The sequence below is a fragment of the Rosa rugosa genome, chromosome 3 (assembly GCF_958449725.1).
Source record: "Rosa rugosa chromosome 3, drRosRugo1.1, whole genome shotgun sequence".
NCBI classification, from domain to species: Eukaryota; Viridiplantae; Streptophyta; class Magnoliopsida; order Rosales; family Rosaceae; genus Rosa; species Rosa rugosa.
Genome location: NC_084822.1, coordinates 24,751,034 through 24,758,376, shown reverse-complemented (window position 1 = coordinate 24,758,376; position 7,343 = coordinate 24,751,034).

Genomic DNA, 7,343 nt, shown 5'->3' with positions numbered 1-7,343 from the left:
TCGCCAAAGCGTCTCAGCCCGACGTGCCGCCGGCAAAGAGTGCCCCACAGGAGAAAGGCGTCGTACCTGCCCCCGCGGAAGGTGCCCGCTCAGGTAGCGGAGAAAGTGGCGCACGGCCAGCGGAAGGGTCCCAGCAGACTCCTCGTCCTACCCAGTCGGAGGTGTCACGTGCTGGCTTCCTGGCGGTGCACACCCGGGCGGACGGCACGATAGAGACACCAAGTCCCACAGCCCGAGGGTCTGACCAAACGAGCCATGCAATCTCGCCGCCGCACGCTGAAGCAGAAGATGCCGAGGGCGACCCCTGATGCTCGAACCTTCACTATATTTTCCTTCTTTTCCTTTTGTAGCCACTGAGGCATAAAAATTTGTACCAAACATTTTGAAATGGAATGAACTTTTGAATGTGTTTGTTATGATGTGTTTGTACCGCTAGTAATCTGACTTAGATTTTTCTTTTGTCAATCAATGAAACATTAAAGGAATTAAGATTGGTCCAAGTGCACCATGTAGCGGACGAGGTCCGCTGATGATTGTTGGCGTTGCCAGTTGCCCTCAGTGCTAAACTTGGTAACAATGGTTTGAATAATTCCTCGTTTCATTGATAGCTGATTTATCAGCGTGTACAAAAGTGGGGTAGTACCCGTTGGGTAGCTTCCCTTAGCTAAATATTGAACAAAAATTTAGCTAAGTCAAGATGCTCCTGGGTAGCGGATGACTATTTGTAGTAATACCGAAGGTGTTCGGTATTCCAAGGGTGGGTCGACGTGACGCCATCCTTGTCCATTAAGTAGAAGGTGCCTGGGCTAACGACTTCTACAATTTTGTATGGACCTTCCTAAGTTGGGCGGAGTTTTGTTGGTGGCGGAATGACTTCCTTCATTACCCAGTCCCCCAATTGGAGGTTCCGGGCCCTGACTCTAGCGTTGTAGAAACGCGATACCAGCCTCTTGTTTTGCAAGTTGTGCAAATGGGCCTTGTGTCTTTTTTCTTCTAGGAGGTCCCTGTCCAGGTTGACGCCGTCGCTGTTGGTGTCTGGGCAGTAGCCTTCGACCCTAGCGGTAGGCTGAGTTACGTCAACAGGTAGGACAGCCTCTGTGCCGAACATCATACAAAAAGGAGTTTCGCCGGTGGCGGTAGTTGGAGTTGTCCGGATGGCCCAGAGGACTTCTGGAAGCTTCTCCGCCCACAAACCCTTGGCGTCGTCGAGCTTCTTTTTTAGCAGCTTCTTGATTATCTTGTTTGCTGCTTCGACCTGGCCGTTGGTTTGGGGATGGGCGACAGATGCAAAACTCAACTTGGTGCCCAAGTTGGCGGTAAAGGAGATGAGTTCCTTGTTGTTGAACTGCGTGTCGTTGTCTGTAATGATTATATGTGGGACACCATAGCGGCAGTAGATGTTCTTCCAGAGGAAGTGAGTTACCTTAGCGGTGGTTATCGCCGTCAGTGGCTCCGCCTCTATCCACTTGCTGTTATAGTTGATAGCAACAATGATGTACTTGAACTGGCCCTTGGCAGTTTGGAACTTTCCCATCAAATCAAGGCCCCACGTGGAGTGAATCCATGGGCCTACAATGATTGACAGCGGTTCTGCCGGTGCATGTGGGAGATCTGCAAACTGTTGGCATTTGTGGCAAGACCTCGAAATCCGCCGGGCGTCATCACCAAGTGTGGGCCAGAAGTAGCCCTGTCGCATTGTGCGATTGGCCAAGGATCTGGCGCCCGAGTGGTTTCCACATTCTCCGCCGTGTATCTCCGCTAGAACAACTCTTCCCTCCTCCGGGGTTAGGCAGCGGAGGTTGGGATGGGTGAATCCCTGGCGGTAAAGCTTGCCATTCCGGATGTTGTAGCGAGTTGCTCTCCGCTTGAGTTGTCGCGCCTGAACCTTGTCCTCCGACAATGTGCCGCTGCGTTTGTATGCAATGATCTCGTCCATCCAGCTGGGGCTGACCTCAATGCTGAAGATCTCCGCCAGGGTTTTTGTGATACTTGGTCTGTCAAGGCTGACAAGACCCACCCCGAATTTCACCCTGAAATCCGAAGTGGCCTTGCGGGGCCCACCTTAGAAGAAATTCTACCAAAAATTTGGCGGAACTTCCCCTAAAATGGACAACCCAAAACCTGTAGAAAGAGAATTCACACTTCTAAATCACCCATCCTTATGCTCCTGGAGCCACCCTGCTCCCCAAATCAACATTCCCCAACTCGCAAAACACAAAACTCAACTTAACAATACAAATCCCAAAGGTTATCAGAGCAATACTAATTCACAAGGAAATAAAAAAGTAGAGTAAATGATCAAGGGATCCTACAATGCGGAAGTGGTGACAATTATGCCTCAAATGTCATGTACGCCCGACCTCCACTAATTCGCCTGCAAACTGGGCATTTGAAACCGAAGGGCCCAGGGGAAAGTACATAAAAACGTTAGCGTGAGTGGACAAAAATAAACAATTTAATATGAATAAAACAAAATAAAACTTCATACTTTCCCACATTTTTCGATATATAAAATCCGGATGCATGCCACATTTATAGAACACTTAAGAAAATAATCCGAAAAACGTTGAACTCCAGAAAACCGACTAGCCCCGCTAGTCAAAACAACAAAGTAAAAGATTGAAATTTCAATACTCGAAAATATAAGTCCAGCCCCGCTGGTTAAGAAAACTCAGACTAGTCCCCGCTAGTCAAAAATAGTATAAGTAGGGGAAGATGATAGCCATACGAATAAGCCACGCAGGCTTGGTTGGGTGATAGCCTCCCAGGCTAAAGAACTCCCATAACTCCCGTAATATACCCTTACGCCACTAAGTGTAGCGATAGGATACTGGGCTACAGAATTACTGTCACAGAGACAGTAACCTGCGCCACAAAGGCGGAAGGGCTACGGTGATCCCATCACCGCGCCACAAAGGCGGAAAATCAATGCTAGCATGATAAAATCACCCCTCAGTATGGCACAGGGTAACATAACCGAAAATCCAGTAAATCCAAAATACATAAGGCTTCCCCCATCTCTCGTAAAAGAATTTCCAACGACGTGTCCCACACGCCAAAAGTATCTCCAAATTAATAGCAAAAGCGAGAAATAATAATAAATCGTAATCCCCGTAAACCGAAACAAAACAAATTCTAAAATCATCATCAAGGCATTCCCAATGCCAAAATCGAAAGTCAATAAATAACAAGAAATATAATTCCATCGAAATCTCATTTTGAAAAATATTCCAGAAATCTCAAAACAACGAATAGAAATATAATTAATTCCGGAAATCACCTCGGAAAAATAATTCGTCGAAATTCAACATCAATTATAAATTCGAATCCGAGCATAACAAATTAATAACCGAAATTCACAACCGAGGTAAATCATAATCCATCTCAGAAAATCATTATTGAAAGCAAATCCATGAGATAGACCAAAATCAAATTCCAAAATCAATTCATATGCTCGAAAAGTAATATGTTAATTAAATAAAGCATTAATTCAAGGAAATAAACGCATGCATCATTATTTAAAACAAAAGTCCACTCACAGTACTATTCCGACGATCACGTATACGAGTTCCTTCATCGAGCCAGGGCTCGGTACGACATCCTGTACACGATTATATTCCGTGAATAATTATTCAACAATTTAATATAATTCCTAAACTCAATTCCTCATAATTTACATCTCCCATTCTCCTCGGATTCAGCCCAAATTATACCACTAATACCAATTCGTTAATTTAAAGGTTCCAAAGCAGAACCGAGAGATATCCGACGGTCGGATTCTCGTAATTCGATAATCGAAACCCTAAACTTCAAAAATTCATAATTAATTCCAAGTTTCTCCAAAAATCACCAAACTTCACATACAAGCTCTACAACATTTATAGAATTTAATGGGCTAAAAACTGGAATTAAAACACTGCCCTACACGCCTCCACGCGCCACCAACAGTGGCGGCGCGTGGGCCCCACGCGCCGGCGGCCACCACCTCCGATGGCCACCAAATTTGGACAGTAGCATCTACTCAACACACCCAACCATTCATTCAACTACAACAAGTTCCAATTTTACCTGAAAGAGCTCCAATTCGGCCGATGAACACAAGCCCAGAAATTTCTCAAGAACCCTAAAATTTCAATTCATCAATTCGACTTCTACACAACAAATCGTGACACAAGGCCATAGGGGAAATGATCAGTGATGAAAACCGAACCTTCGATGCCAATTTCGTGGCCGGAAACGGCCGGAATCGCCGGAAATCGATGAAAGTTCCGATCGGCTACAGTAACCTTCACAGCTCAATTCCGAGCTCCACCGGTCGAGCCACCGCCAAACACCACCCCAGGCGTGACAAGGAGGAGGAGGCGAACCTGCCGGTGCCCGGATTCCGTCGTGGGTCGGCCGGAGAAGGAAGAAACCGGAGGGAGAAGAAATCGGGCCGAAGAGGAAGAAAATGTCGGGGGAGAAGAGAGAGAAAAGGCCGGGTAAGTTTCCAAAAATGGAAACTTACCACAGTAACTTGGCTATTTATAGAAACTTACCATGAACAGTAACCGTAAACAGTAACTTTACTATTTCGCTTATAACTATCGCATACGAGCTCCGATTTTTACGAACCACATATGCACGCGCTCGGTTTAACGTCCTCTACAACTTCCATGAAGAAACTTTTCTCAAATTTTGACCCGAACAAAAAGTCAACTTTTAGGGCCACTAAGGTACTAAACCGAAAGTAAAAGTGAAAGTAAAGGTCGTTTACCGTCCAAATGACTAGTAAACGGGTGAATTTGGGTTCGGGACGTTACAAAGGCACTCCACTCTTGTGTCCGCTGGACTTTGATGTGGTTGGGCGGTTGCCAGTCTCGCCAGTGAATCAGCTTTGACGTTCTTTTCCCTGGGGATTTGTGTGATGGTGTGAAATTTGAACTTTTTGAGCAACGTTTTGACGTACCCCAAATATGCCGCTAACTGTTGGTCCTTGGCCTGGAAGCTGTCGTTGACCTGGTTAACGACTAATTGAGAGTCACTGAAGATGTTGACGCTGTCAGCCCTTGAGTCAATGGCGAGGAGCAGGCCGGCGATGAGTGCTTCGTATTCCGCCATGTTGTTTGAAGCTTTGAAGTTGAATTTCAACGCTTACTCCTCGTTCAGTCCCCCGGGTCCTGTTAAGATGACTCCGGCGCCGCTGGCCTTGGCGCTGGCGGAGCCGTCCACATGCAGGTTCCAATCCGAGTACGGGGGAGTTGCTTCCTCAGCGGTTACCACTTCTGTTCCGGGCTCTGTCTCGGTACCGGGTTCTGGCTAACGCTCGGTGAGCTCAGCGATGAAGTCCACCACTGCCTGGCCCTTCATGGCGGTTCTTGGCTTGTAGTCTATGTCGAACTCGCTGAGCTCAATGGCCCACTTGCTGAGGAGCCCTGAGTGTTCAGGGTTCTGCATCACTTGCCTCAGCGGTTGATTGGTTAACACATGGATGGTGTGAACCTGGAAGTATTGGCGGAGGCGTCTGGCGGCAACGATGAGTGCGAGGGCTAGTTGCTCCAAGGGAGGATACCTTGTTTCTGCTCCGTTCATGCCTCTGCCGGCGTAGAACACTGGGAGCTCGTCTTGGCCTTCCCGCCGGACAATGGCGCAGCTTACCGCCGATACCGAGACCGCTAGGTAGATGAACAGTGTTTCTCCTTGCACAGGGACAGAAAGGAGAGGGACTGCCGCTAGGTATTCCTTGAGGCCCTGGAACGCCGCCTGACACTCTGGGTTCCAGTTGATGACTTTTTTGTGAGTCGTTTTGAGGAGTTTAAAGAATGGGGCACACTTATCAGTGAGTCTGGAGATGTATCGAGAAAGGGCGGTTAACTTGCCCTGGAGGCATTGTACGTCCACCTTATACTCGGGGTCCGCCAGGTTAAGGATGGCCTGTACCTTGTCCGGGTTAGCCTCGATGCCTCGCTCGCTGACGATGTAACCCAGAAATTTGCTGGCGGTGACTCGAAAGAAACATTTTTCTGGGTTGAGGCGCATACCATAGGCCAGGAGAATGGTTACTATGATCTTGAGGTTTGCCACATGTCCGCTGGCCTTATGCTCTTGACTAGCATGTCGTCCACGTAGACCTCGATGATTTTTTCCAGATGCTCAGCGAACATGGCGTTCATCAACCGCTGATAAGTTGCGCCGGCGTTCTTCAGACCGAAAGGCATGACATTATAGCAGTAGAGGCCTTTGTCGGTGGTGAAGGTGGTGCATTCCTGGTCGCCGGGGTGCATCTTGATCTGGTTATATCCGGAGAAAGCGTCCATCATGCTGAGGAGTTCATGTCCGGCGGTTGCATCGACTAGCTGATCGATACGAGGTAGCGGGAAACTATCCTTTGGGCATGCCTTGTTGAGATTTTTGAAGTCGACACACATCCGCCACTTGCCGCTAGGTTTCTTGACCATTACCAAATTGGAGATCCACTGGGGATAGATGACAAGCGGATGAATCCAATGCCCTGGAGCTTGGCAACCTCCTCTCCTATTGCCTGGTACTTTTCCTCATCAAAGGCCCTCCGCTTCTGCTTGATGGGATAAAAGGAGGGTTTGATGGTCAGCTTGTGAGTTATAATTTCAGGAGAGATACCTGGCATGTCAGCGTAGGACCAGGCAAAGACGGCGGCGTTATCACGCAGGAACTGAGTGAGCTCCGCCGCTACCTCTGGGTCTAGCTGGGCGCCTATGCGGACCGTCCGCTCAGGGTGCTCGTCCGAGATGCAGATGACTTTCAACGACGTCTCCGGGTTGACCGGTTCCTTCTTTACATACTTCTTCTCCTCATCCCTAGGATCCTCAAAGATATTTGGTGCCTGATTACCCACTGTCAGAATTTCATGGCGGCGGGCTGACCGCGCCATAGTCGTTGAATAGCACTCTCGAGCCAACTGTTGACTTCCTCTCACACAGCCCGTGCCGTTGGGTGTGGGGAACTTCATGAGAAGCATGTATCCGGCGATAATGCACTTGAGCTTGTTAAGCGCTGGTCGTCCAATGATGGCGTTGTACGAACTGAAACAATCAACAATAATGAATTCCGTATGTACCTCCGCCATGCTTGGGCTAGCACCAATAACCAGTCACATGTAATCCGACCCCCGCGGTTGTGTGACGTCGCCGGAGAAGCTGAGCAATGGCTCGTGATCCTGGAGTAGTTTCTTGTTCCGCTTGAGGTGGTTGTAGCATCCGCTGAAGATGACGTTGACAGCGGACCCACTGTCCACCAAGATTCTCCCCACTGAGAATTTGCCAAGAATAGCGTCGACCAAGAATGGTTCGTCATGTGGTAGATGCACTCTGCGCTCCTCCTCCTCT